Source organism: Ranitomeya variabilis, chromosome 3, assembly GCF_051348905.1.
Source record: "Ranitomeya variabilis isolate aRanVar5 chromosome 3, aRanVar5.hap1, whole genome shotgun sequence".
Classification (NCBI taxonomy): domain Eukaryota; kingdom Metazoa; phylum Chordata; class Amphibia; order Anura; family Dendrobatidae; genus Ranitomeya; species Ranitomeya variabilis.
In genome coordinates, this window is record NC_135234.1 from 246,254,386 (window position 1) to 246,268,506 (window position 14,121).

General features: G+C 44.9%; 1 protein-coding gene across 1 annotated transcript in view; it reads right to left on the bottom strand.

Annotated features, from left to right (window-relative positions):
* Window positions 1-14,121, bottom strand: part of GUCA1C (guanylate cyclase activator 1C) — a 130,664-nt gene that overhangs the window by 12,732 nt on the left and 103,811 nt on the right. The gene's annotated exons all lie outside the window — the stretch shown is intronic.

The window sequence follows — 14,121 nt, forward strand, 5'->3', positions numbered from 1 at the left end:
GAGAAAAAATGGCACTCACCATCCCATAAAAAATCCTTTATTTCAATCTCATAAAAATTTGTTGAAGGAGGAGTGGGTAAGTACAGACAATGGCCGTTTTGTGTTATACTAACACTTCAACAAGTCATGATGATTAAAAACATTTTGGTGCATTACAATGCACTATACCAGTGATTAGAGTAATAAAAGTTAAAGTTAGTTAGAGGGACTAAGTAAAAAAAAAACAAGAACTGTAAAAATAGAAATATGTGTATAAAAAAGGAACAAAAAAAAAGTACACTATAAAACAAATAAACATGTATACTTATGTAAAAACAAAACAGAAAAAGTACCTATATTGCTGCATCTGGAACAATGTAATCTATAAAACTTTCATTGAACCCCTTCAGTGAACACTGTAAAAAATTAAATTAAAAATGTAGCAAAAAAGTTGACAGGAAAGTGGAATAAGATGTGATCAAAAAGTCATACGTAAATAGACATGCTATCCTTGAAAACATAATTTTGTTCCGTGAAAAACATGCCCCTATTCAGCTCCATCAGCAGAGAAATGAAAAAGCTATAGTTGTCAGAGCAAGGCCATGCAAATAAAATTGTTTTTATTGTGTAAAAGTAGAAAAACTAAAATTATATTTGTGGTATCACTGTCTTATCACTTTTACAACACTGTAAGCAGTGTAAAAAAAAGTTACAATTCCTGAATTGCTGTTCTTTGTTCATTTTGCCTCCCAAAAAGTAGAATAGAATGAGACAGAAAACTATGTGCCCAAAAATAGTACCAATAAAAACTCAAATTCATCCCACATAAAACAAGTCCTCACATGTCTGTCAGCAGAAAAATATAAAAACTATAAAAACTATATTTAACTCAAAGCTTGGTGCTGGATTAAAGCCCACAATTTTTCCTTGAACTGGAGTGCTGCCTGATTTTCTTTCCATTTAGATAGATATGTCAGGTATGGAGTGACTGAAATAACCCATAGCGTGTGTGGTAGGTGACCCTGCAGGTTTGCCTTTCTAGTCCTGTATTCCTGTTTCCAAGGAGAAAGAAGATGGGCAATCTGTTCGATAAGGAACAGATGGAACATGGTAGAGGTGCTGTTGAAAATTGGTGACCAGAAAGAAAATAAATTTGTGCAGAAAATGCATATGATTTGTTCAGTGTCTGGTTGTCCACCAGGTAGAAGGCTTAATAAGGGTTTCTGGAAGTGTATTGAAGAAACAGGGAGTGAAGGAAGGAAAGCATGGTGATAAGTTTATGTATGTTAGAGTATAAAACAAAGATGGCACTGATAACCCTGCCGCTCCCAGTTTGACTCCACCCCTTTCCATTGTCCCTGAAGGATGACATGTTGTGTACATTGGAACCAGAATTTAGTTTGGGTGGAGACCTGTTGAGTATGTGGTGCTCTCTGTTTGCACATAGGAACCATTAAACCTCCTACTCCTAAAATAGGATTATATCCTTTGTTATCACCACACATCCATTTGCATAGTGTAGCCCCCCTAAACATCATGTCTGCACTGGAAGGCACCAATGCCCCTTCAAACCCTGCCCTGCCCTCCAGCTCCTTTCTTGACACAACCCAAATGGATGAAGAAATTATAAGTCAGTCTTTTGCAGCAAGCCAAGACTCACTGGGACAATTACTCAGTCAAGGTGGGCAGCTCACCTCAACCCCTGCTGCTCACTCACAGCACTGGCCCAGATTGCTACCACCAGACCTCACACCCCAGTCTAGAGGACCCTATACTGTAGAGCCCCAGGAGATTGTGTGGCATCCCTGTGATGCCAGTGAAATGCTGGCCATGATGAGTAGAATGCCAGACACTGAAATGTTTCCCATGCCATTTGTTCTAAAGAAAAAAGAATGAAAAAGGCTTTCTTCTGTTTGTGAGATTTAGAGTACCTGGTATTAGTAGAGGAAGGAGACACCTCCTACCCACTTGTGGCAGGGGCAATAGGAGCCCCAACCACAGATGAGACTTCACTAGATTGGGGGAAGCAGTGTATGAGAAAACTCACCCAGTGTGGTCAGGACAGGTTAGTCTCCCAGTCAGCCATCCTTGGTGATATTCAACAAGATAACACAGAGTCAGTAGAAAAATAGTATACCTGATCCAGAGCCCCTCTTATGTAGACCAGGCAAATGCAAAGAAATTTCACATGTTATGATTACGAAAAGTCTGCACACAGAAGCTGCAGGTCTGCTATACCCTGAGCGCAGCATGATAGCCCCCCTCCTCTCCCTTCTCCAGTCTCTTCGGGGGGAGTCAGGGTCAAGAATGCTGTGCAGCTGTAACAGGAAAGATATATCTTTGTACCGTGTTGCCAGTAGTTACAAAAATGTTAAGATTTGAGAATCCTCAGTGGTTGATACCTTTTAATGTGTCGCTTTCATTGTTCTAACCTTCTACCTCACTGTTTGTCTCTCGTGATGTTACGGTCACTCTTTCTCAAGTACTGCTTGACATCTCACGTTTCAATGTGCCCTCAACATTAGCATTCACGTTGCGGTACTGATTCCAGCCATCTTGCCTCTGGAGGGGAGTGAGGATGGTAGTAATAACTTGGGTGACCTGATAGTTGAACCACAACAATAACATGACTGTGTCCAATTAATGTCCCACGGGGGGTTTCAGTCATGTTACCGATGTCCCACTAGATGGCCAGTCCTACACTGGATATGCTGCCGTTTCCCTCTATGAAACTATAAAAGCTGAACCGCTACCCCCACATATGTCCATCCAGGAAACCAAACTTCATGCCCTAGAAGAAGCTTGCAGATATGCTAAAGACCAGACTGCCACCATTTATACAGACAGCCACTATGCTTTCACGACTATGGACCTATATGGAGAGCTGGATCATTCCTCACAGCGGCAAGTAAGCCTATCCAGAATGAGAAATCCTTCCAATGCCTGATGGAGGCCCTACTTTTACTCAAGAAAGTTGCCATTGTGAAACTCAAAGGTCGTGAAAAGGACAACTCAACTACAGCTAAAAGCAACCACATGACCGAACAGGCTTCAAAATCTGCAAAATTACCTACAAAGAGACAGCCCTGCTGGGGTGGCAGCTGCACAAGTGACCTCAATTACGGACCCACCTGTGACATACGACCTTCTCCAGAAGCTACAACTATAGACTAGCATTGAAGAATTCGCCAGATGGCATGAGAAGGGAGCACGTGGGGACAAAGTTTGCCTTCTCCAAGTTCTGTATCACATAATGGCTCAAGTCACCTACACCAGTACCCACCAATCAAAGACTGCCATGACAGACCTTGTCCACTGCCATTGATATGCCCTTGGGTTCATTGTTACTGCAGCTAAACAAGTCCGAGCTTGTCTGACCTGACCTGTGTGCTCAACAACATGGGACACACTACCAAGACATCTATGAGACACACAACAAGGCCCCTTTACCCATTCCAGAGCCTTAAGACTGCATTCAACTTCCCAAGGATGTACTTGTGTGTTTTGACCTCTTCTCAGGATGGACAGAGGCATACCCCGTGTGTATAAAGCCACCACCAAGTGTACTGTGAAGAGACAAATCTCAGAGGTCGTCTGCAGATACAGGGTGCCTGAGACCACAGAGACTGACACAGGCAGGCACTTTAGAGGTGATACAGGAAACAGTGTCCGCTGTCATGATTCCCAATGGCAGGGAAACATCAGAACACAAAAATAACGGACGAGCTCTGGGTGATGGAATCTCGAGCTGACCGTGAGCTAAATCTACCACACAACTAATAGTAGCCAGGGAGCATACCTACGACTTCCTAAATGCCACGCGCCAGCCGGAGGACTAACTACGCCTGGTAGAGGAAAGAACAGACCTGGCTTACCTCTAGGGAAATACCCCAAAAGATGATAGCAGCCCCCCACATGTAATAACGGTGAGTTAAAAGGAAAAGACATACACAGTATGAACGTAGATTTAGCAAAGAGAGGTCCACTTACTAGATAGCAGAAGGATACAAAAGAGGACTTCACGGTCAACTGAAAACCCTTTCAAAAAACCATCCTGAAATTACTTTAAGACTCCTGTGTTAACTCATGACACAGGAGTGGCAATTTCAGCCCGCATGAGCTTCCAGCTACAGAGAATAACAAAAACTGCAAACTGGACAAAAGATACAAAACAAAAGGACAAAGTCCACTTAGCTGATCAGCAGACTAGTAGCAGGAACATGCAACCGAAGGCTCTGGTTACAATGATGACCGGCAAGGAAATGACTGGAGAGCAAGGCTAAATAGGAAACTCCCAAACACTGATGGGAGCAGGTGAACTGAGACAGCAAAGCACACACAAGTCACCAGTACCACCAGCAACCACCAGGGGAGCCCAAAAAGCGGATTCACAACAGTACCCCCCCCTTAAGGAGGGGGCACCGAACCCTCACGAGAACCGCCAGGGCGATCTGGATGAGCCCTATGAAAGGCACGAACCAAATCCGAGGCATGAACATCAGAGGCAGTTACCCAAGAATTATCTTCCTGACCATAGCCCTTCCATTTAACCAGATATTGAAGTCTCCGTCTGGAAATACGGGAATCCAAGATCTTCTCTACAACGTACTCCAATTCACCCTCCACCAGCACAGGAGCAGGAGGTTCAGTAGAAGGAACCACCGGTACCTCATATCTCCGCAACAACGACCGATGGAATACATTATGGATAGCGAAAGATGCCGGGAGGTCCAAACGAAAGGACACAGGGTTAAGTATCTCCAAAATCCTATAAGGACCGATGAACCGAGGCTTAAACTTAGGAGAAGAAACCCTCATAGGGACAAAACGGGAAGACAACCACACCAAGTCCCCAACACGAAGGCGAGGACCAACACGACGACGGCGGTTAGCAAACTGCTGAGTCCTCTCCTGGGACAACTTCAAATTGTCCACCACTTGTCCCCAAACCTGATGCAACCGATCCACCACCGCATCCACTCCAGGACAATCCGAAGATTCCACCTGACCAGATGAAAAACGAGGATGAAACCCTGAATTGCAAAAGAAAGGAGAAACCAAAGTGGCAGAACTAGCCCGATTATTAAGAGCAAATTCTGCCAACGGCAAAAAGGCAACCCAGTCATCCTGATCCGCAGACACAAAACACCTCAAATAAGTCTCCAAGGTTTGATTAGTTCGCTCCGTCTGGCCATTAGTCTGAGGATGGAATGCAGACGAAAAAGACAAATCAATGCCCAACCTGGCACAGAATGCCCGCCAAAATCTAGACACGAACTGGGTTCCCCTGTCAGAAACGATGTTTTCCGGAATACCATGCAAGCGAACCACATTCTGAAAAAATAGAGGGACCAACTCAGATGAGGAAGGCAACTTAGGCAATGGTACCAAATGAACCATTTTAGAAAAATGGTCACACACCACCCAGATGACAGACATCTTCTGAGAAACAGGGAGATCAGAAATAAAGTCCATAGAGATGTGCGTCCAAGGCCTCTTCGGAACAGGCAAGGGCAACAATAACCCACTAGCCCTAGAACAACAAGGCTTGGCCCGAGCACACACATCACAAGACTGCACAAAAACACACACATCCCGAGACAGGGAAGGCCACCAGAAGGATCTAGCCACCAAATCTCTGGTACCAAAAATTCCAGGATGACCTGCCAGCGAAGAAGAATGAACTTCCGAGATGACTCTACTGGTCCAATCATCAGGAACAAACAGTCTACCAGGCGGACAACTATCAGGTCTATCCGCCTGAAATTCTTGCAAAGCACGTCGCAGATCTGGGGAGACAGCAGACAAAACCACCCCATCCTTAAGGACACCAGCAGGTTCAGAATCCCCAGGAGAGTCAGGCTCAAAACTCCTAGAAAGAGCATCTGCCTTAACATTTTTAGAACCCGGTAAGTATGAAACCACAAAATTAAACCGAGAAAAAAACAACGACCATCGTGCCTGTCTAGGATTCAGGCGCCTGGCATACTCTAGATAAATCAGATTCTTGTGATCCGTCAAAACTACCACCTGATGTCTGGCACCCTCAAGCCAATGACGCCACTCCTCAAATGCCCACTTCATGGCCAAAAGCTCCCGATTACCAACATCATAGTTTCGCTCGGCGGCCGAAAATTTTCGAGAAAAGAACGCACAAGGTCTCATCACTGAGCAGTCAGAACTTTTCTGCGACAAAACCGCCCCCGCTCCGATCTCGGAAGCATCGACCTCAACCTGAAAGGGAAGAGAAACATCAGGCTGGCGCAACACAGGGGCAGACAAAAAGCGGCGCTTAAGCTCCCGAAAGGCCTCCACAGCAGCAGGGGACCAATTGGCAACATCAGCACCCTTTTTGGTCAAATCCGTCAGAGGTTTAACAACGCCAGAAAAACCAGTTATAAATCGACGATAAAAATTAGCAAAGCCCAAGAATTTCTGAAGACTCTTAAGAGAAGTAGGCTGCGTCCAGTCACAAATAGCCCGAACCTTGACAGGGTCCATCTCAATAGAAGAAGGGGAAAAAATGTACCCCAAAAAGGAAATCTTTTGAACCCCAAAAACACACTTTGAACCCTTTACACACAAAGAATTCTCCCGCAAAACCTGAAAAACCCTCCTGACATGTTGAACATGAGACTCCCAGTCATCAGAAAAAATCAAAATATCATCCAAATACACAATCATAAATTTATCCAAATATTCACGGAAAATATCATGCATTAAGGACTGAAAGACTGAAGGTGCATTGGAAAGGCCGAAAGGCATTACTAAATACTCAAAATGGCCCTCAGGCGTATTAAATGCGGTTTTCCACTCATCCCCCTGCTTAATTCGCACCAAATTATACGCCCCACGAAGATCAATCTTAGAGAACCACTTAGCCCCCCTTATGCGAGCAAACAAATCAGTCAGCAAAGGCAACGGATACTGATATTTGACTGTAATTTTATTCAGGAGACGATAATCAATACAAGGCCTCAGAGAGCCATCCTTTTTAGATACAAAGAAAAAAACAGCTCCTAAAGGAGATGAAGAAGGACGAATGTGTCCCTTTTCCAGGGACTCCTTAATATACTCTCGCATAGCAGCATGTTCAGGTACAGATAAGTTAAACAAACGACCCTTTGGAAATTTACTGCCAGGAATCAGATCTATGGCGCAATCACAATCTCTGTGGGGAGGGAGTGAACCAATTTTTGGCTCCTCAAAAATATCACGATAATCAGACAAAAATGCCGGAATCTCAGAGGGAATAGATGACGAAATGGAAACCAAAGGTATGTCCCCATGAGCCCCCCGACATCCCCAGCTTAACACAGACATTGTTTTCCAGTCAAGGACTGGGTTATGAGATTGTAACCATGGTAATCCAAGCACCAAAACATCATGCAAATTGTACAACACAAGGAAGCGAATCACCTCCTGATGGTCTGGAGTCATACGCATAGTCACTTGCGTCCAGAATTGTGGTTTATTACAAGCCAAAGGCGTAGAATCAATATCCTTCAGAGGTATAGGGACTTCCAGAGGCTCTAAATCAAACCCACAGCGCCTGGCAAAGGACCAATCCATAAGACTCAGAGCGGCGCCAGAGTCCACATAGGCATCCACGGTAATAACTGATAATGAACAAATCAAGGTTACAGACAGAATAAATTTAGACTGTAAAGTGCCAATTGAAATAGACTTGGCAACCTTCCTAGTACGTTTAGAGCATGCTGATATAACATGAGCAGAATCACCACAATAGAAGCATAACCCATTTTTACGCCTATAATTCTGCCGCTCGCTTCTGGACATAATTCTGTCACATTGCATTTTCTCTGGCGTCTCTTCAGAAGATACCGCCAAATGGTGCACGGGTTTGCGCTCCCGCAAACGCCGATCAATCTGAATAGCCATTGTCATGGACTCATTCAGACCTGTGGGCGCAGGGAACCCGACCATAACATCTTTAACGGCATCAGAAAGGCCCTCTCTGAAATTTGCCGCCAGGGCGCACTCATTCCACTGAGTAAGCACAGACCATCTACGAAATTTTTGGCAGTATATCTCAGCTTCATCTTGCCCTTGAGATAGGGCTATCAAAGCTTTTTCAGCTTGAATCTCCAAATTAGGTTCCTCATAAAGCAACCCTAAAGCCAGAAAAAACGCATCCACATTGAGCAACGCAGGATCCCCTGGTGTCAATGAAAATGCCCAATTTTGAGGGTCACCTCGCAGCAAAGAGATTACAATCTTAACCTGCTGGACAGGATCTCCAGAGGAGTGAGGTCTGAGAGAAAGGAACAATTTACAATTATATTTGAAATTCAGGAACCGAGATCTATCTCCGGAAAACACCTCTGGTGTAGGAATTTTAGGTTCAGACATCGGAGTATGTATAACAAAATCTTGTAAATTTTGAACCTTGGTAGCAAGATTATTTAAACCTACAGCCAAACTCTGAGGGTCCATCTTTAAACAGGTGAGATCAGAGCCATTCAAGGATTAGAAGGAGAGAAAGGCAAAGGCTGTAATTAGAGCTGAAATACAACTGATCCAACTATGGAGCAAGCATAGGGGGGAAAAAAAAAATCTACAGACTTCTTTTTTCTCTCCTTTCTTCTGCCAATAACTTTAACATTGGCCGGTCATACTGTCATGATTCCCAATGGCAGGGAAACATCAGAACACAAAAATAACGGACGAGCTCTGGGTGATGGAATCTCGAGCTGACCGTGAGCTAAATCTACCACACAACTAATAGTAGCCAGGGAGCATACCTACGACTTCCTAAATGCCACGCGCCAGCCGGAGGACTAACTACACCTGGTAGAGGAAGGAACAGACCTGGCTTACCTCTAGGGAAATACCCCAAAAGATGATAGCAGCCCCCCACATGTAATAACGGTGAGTTAAGAGGAAAAGACATACACAGTATGAACGTAGATTTAGCAAAGAGAGGTCCACTTACTAGATAGCAGAAGGATACAAAAGAGGACTTCACGGTCAACTGAAAACCCTTTCAAAAAACCATCCTGAAATTACTTTAAGACTCCTGTGTCAACTCATGACACAGGAGTGGCAATTTCAGCCCGCAAGAGCTTCCAGCTACAGAGAATAACAAAAACTGCAAACTGGACAAAAGATACAAAACAAAAGGACAAAGTCCACTTAGCTGATCAGCAGACTAGTAGCAGGAACATGCAACCGAAGGCTCTGGTTACAATGATGACCGGCAAGGAAATGACTGGAGAGCAAGGCTAAATAGGAAACTCCCAAACACTGATGGGAGCAGGTGAACTGAGACAGCAAAGCACACACAAGTCACCAGTACCACCAGCAACCACCAGGGGAGCCCAAAAAGCGGATTCACAACAGTCCGCCCTGGGAGTGGAGTGGCCTTCATGCTGTGTACCCTCCACAAAGTAGTTGTAGAGTAGAGATATTGGAAGGGACCCTGAAACTGAAAATCAATCCAAAAGCCATGGCTGAAATGGGCAGACCATGGACAGAATTCTTGCTCCTCGCACTCTTCTCAATCAGGTATACTCCCAACGAAATGACAGGCCTCAGCCCATATGATGTGTTAGTTGAGTCAGCCCCTAGGCTAGGGTTGTAGTTTCTACAGCAGCTCCAGAAGCAACATGATAGGCTGTCTTCTTATGTTGTTTCACTTACAAAACGCTTGTCTAACATATGCTCTCGAGTTTACTATTCTCTTCCAGATTCTATGGAAGCGAGCCACCCCCTGCAGCCTCGAGACTGGGTGGTGGTCAAAAGACATGTCAGGAAAGCCCAACTAGATCCATGCCTCACACTGCAGGAAGACTCCTGACCCAAGACAGCCAACGAATGATGTGGACGCATACCCTGTGCCTTATTCTTTTTGCTTTGAAGAATGGGGAAACAGTTACCACTTTCTAGTGTAATATCTCAGACCCTATAGTCAGTTATAAATTTGATCTGTGTAACATCGTCTCCTGCCCCAGGGTGGAGGGGTAATGTGGGGACAGCTATAGGCTCACCCAAAAGTATATATGTTTCACCACCGCCAATACGGACTATGGGTCTGATTGTGAGTCCTGAAGTATGGTGGGGTTGATCAATGGCCTACAAACCTTCTGTAGTCTGAGAAAATGCAGACAGTAAGGGTAGAGGCCTCCTTAGTAGAATGACTGTTACAAACAGAATACCTGACCAAACACTGTACAGTAGGGTCCTGTCTTACTTGTACTTGACAACCATCTTCCCTTAAACTTGACGATAGAGAACCCCTCTGTTATGTATGCAGGACATAAATATCCTGATGGACACTGACCAATTAGGACACTTTTATTTTAAGGATACAAGAGACCGACCTATTCTAAATAAGACTGAGACCCCACAACCTTATGCTTCCAAAGATACACTTCCTCATAAACCCTAAAGGACAATGGAGATAGCACACATCCCAAAAATGACACGTGTTCCCAGAATTTCTAAATCACTTAGGTTCCTTGTACTGTAGTCCCACCACAACTACAGTAACTTGGTACAAGGTCATGTCCTCCTGAATCAGACGGTAGCTAGGGCTGACTTGTGGTGGATGTGTGGAAATGTTGACTTATCCAGCACTGCCAGTGGGATGGGAGGGTGCATGTGTTATTGTTAAATTCCTGATACCATTCCAGATTATGACTCCAAATACAGACAAGCTCCACGAATATGCAACAGAAAACCAGAGACACCAGTATTCCTACTCTTTTCAACCCTCACGTGTACATTGACACTATTAGGGTACCGTCACACAGTGGCATTTTTATCGCTATGACGGCACGATTCGTGACGTTCTAGCGATATAGTTACGATCTCGCAGTGTCTGACACACAGCAGCGATCTGGGACCCTGCTGAGAATCTTACGTCGTAGCAGATCGTTTGAAACTTTCTTTCGTCGCTGGATCTCCCGCTGTCATCGCTGGATTGTTGTGTGTGACAGCGATCCAGCGATGCGTTCGCTTGTAACCAGGGTAAACATCGGGTTACTAAGCGCAGGGCCGCGCTTAGTAACCCGATGTTTACCGTGGTTACCAGCGTAAAAGTAAAAAAAAAAAAACCGTACATACTCACCATCTGATGTCCGTCAGGTCCCTCGCCGTCTGCTTCCCGCTCTGACTGTCTGCCGGCCGGAAAGTGAGAGCAGATCACAGCGGTGACGTCACCGCTCTGCTCTGCTCTCACTGTACGGCCGGATCTCAGTCAGAGCAGGAAGCGGACGGCAAGGGACCTGACGGACATTAGATGGTGAGTATGTACGTTTTTTTTTTTTTTACTTTTACGCTGGTAACCAGGGTAAACATCGGGTTACTAAGCGCGGCCCTGCGCTTAGTAACCCGATGTTTACCCTGGTTACCAGCGAACCTCGGCATCGTTGGTCGCTGGAGAGCGGTCTGTGTGACAGCTCCCCAGCGACCACACAACCACTTACCAACGATCACGGCCAGGTCGTATCGCTGGTCATGATCGTTGGTAAATCGTTATGTGAGACGGTACCCTTAGAGTGCCAAGAGGAGTACCAGATGAGTTCAAAGCCAGAGATCGAGTAGCAGTATGATTAGAATCACTATTCTCCAATGTTACTGCAAATAAAAATGTGGACTAGATAAATTATATCTACTATGGTCAACTGTTGGATGCAATTCTGAAAAGTACATGAACGTGGCAACCGTATAGTTTCCTTGCTTGTTGTGGATTGCGTGTGTGTGTTCATCCGACAGTGTGACAGGCAGACTGATCCGGAGAATCCAGTGAAGCAGTGTAGGAAGATCGGCTTCCTCTATTAGGAGAGGAGAACGCATCTGGGGGAGTCTGTAGAAGGGCATTTCGCCTGGAACAGCCACCCACTGCCACAAGAGAAGGAATTTTTGAGAGCAGGAGTTATATTTATCTATCCTGACTTCATTTTAGATTCTTTCTACACGTATTTTTTTCTTTCCAAGTTGGAGTTCATGATCAGATAAGGGGGCTCAGGAATGTCTTTGTGCAATGGACTTAGAAAAAACATAGGAAAGTCAGAGAAATGAAACTTAGGGGGCAGTACAACACCTAGACCACAATCTGGATGTTAATGCAGCGCCCCAGAGGCCTGGTCATTGCAGTACTGATGCTCCACCATAAGGGGAGTGATGGTACGTCTGATGGCACTAAAGGAGTTCACCTGACCAGGTATCACAGTCACACATTACACTTCAAACTCTGGCCACCAGGGGGAGCAAAGGGTTCTATGTATTAGGCCACTCCTCACAATATGGTAAAACTGGGGGCTGGACAGGAAGTTAGCCAGAAGCTGACTGGGTTGGAACCAGGCAACATCCTGTGGCAGAGGGTGTTGCAGGGGAAGATTCAGGGGGGTCTCTGTCAGGGGTGGGATCCTGACAGTGGCCTAGCGAAAAGAACAGAACGTTACGGAGCCGCGCCTGCACTTGAATGCGGTGGCATCCTAAGAAAGGAAACAAAGCGAGGTTTATTGTGGAGAAGTGAGAAACGAGATCGCAGCAAAAAGATAAACCAGTAGGAGTCGTGCCTTAAGATCGTGGCAACATCCTACTGAGGCGCGTAGCCGGTGGCCGGAACGCCGAGGAAGTATTGGGCTCCAAGCATTACTTCAAACAGCGGCAGGACAGTTGATTATAGGTTGGCTGTCTCACCTAAATCACCTAAGCAGACATAGGGGGCAATTGTGGGAGAGGGGCGATGCTAGGGTCCCGGAAGAACTCCAGGCCTACCCGTCATACGGGTGCGTCCTAGCCATATCATCTGAGGGACAGAGAAAGAACATCAGAACAGATACAAGTTGTGAGAAGAGAACATCAGAAACAGACACAACAGTTGTGAGGACTATCCCGTGGTGCTCAGCAGGGAAGTACTACAACACACAGGCGCTAGAAGGTAGGCACTGATTTCCACCTGTAAAGGGAACTCTGGATGTGCCTTCGGACTGGCCGGTCTCAGCCAGCCCTGTTAGCAGTACTCTGGATTGCGGATCCTGAAGCCTTCAGTAAAGAGGTAAAGAGACTGCAACCCTGTGTCCTCGTTATTCATCGCGACCTGCACCACGCACCCTCATCACACCTTTCATTGGACGCCCCTTAGCAGGGTCACGGACTGGGTCTAGCCACCGTGACAACCCGAGGACTGAGACTGAGAGGCCCGGTACCGAGTACCCCGCGGCCCTGCGTCTGGGGGCTCTCTATTAACAGTGTTAACTTAGCCAATGAGATGTATGCATGCAAATGCCAGTACATAGTTATAGATAAGCTGAGCCAATTATATTGTTACAATACATGAATACTAATAACCTATAAAACCCCTGACCAAGGTGTGTAATAAAACGAGATCTGCTTTGATTGTTAATGTGTTAGAGTTGCTCGTATTTGAATTTTACAATTGAATTTGGAACAGGCACAACGTCTCATAACGTCCCACATTATGTACCGATGGCAGCACTGTGTCTGAAAGTAGTTAACAATTACATTTAGGGTACTGGCGCACTCAGGAAAAATTGCACACCAAACTATGTGGTAAATTTTTTCCTATTAGTTTTTTATAAAAATTAAAAATTTGGGGCTAAAATAACATTTTAGTGGTAAAAATGTAATTATTCTTTCGTCAGCACCCAATGTTATAAAATTCCGTGAGGCACATGTGGTCTCAACATGCTCACTGCACCCCTAGATGAATTTCCTGAGGGGTGTAGTTTGTAAAATGGGGTCACTTATGAGGGTTTCTAGTGTTTTGGCAATTCAGGGGCTCTGCCAATGTAACATGGCACCCTCAAACCATTCCAGCAAAATCTGCACTCCAATCACATGTAAAGCGCCGTGGAATAAATGGCGCTATAATAATTATTATTAATAATAATAATAATAATAATAATAATAATATGACGTTCCTTCCCTTCTGAGCTATGAAGTGTGCCTAAAAAGTAGTTTTTGATCACATATGATATTAAAGTACTCAGGAGAAACTGTACAACAAATTGTACTGTTTGTTTTCTCTTATTACCCCCTTTAAAATTAAAAACTTGGGGTAAAAGCAACACTTTAATGGAAAAAAATTGTAATTTTACATTTACTCAGCCCAATGTTACATCATTCTGTGAATTGCTTGAGGGTTAAAAA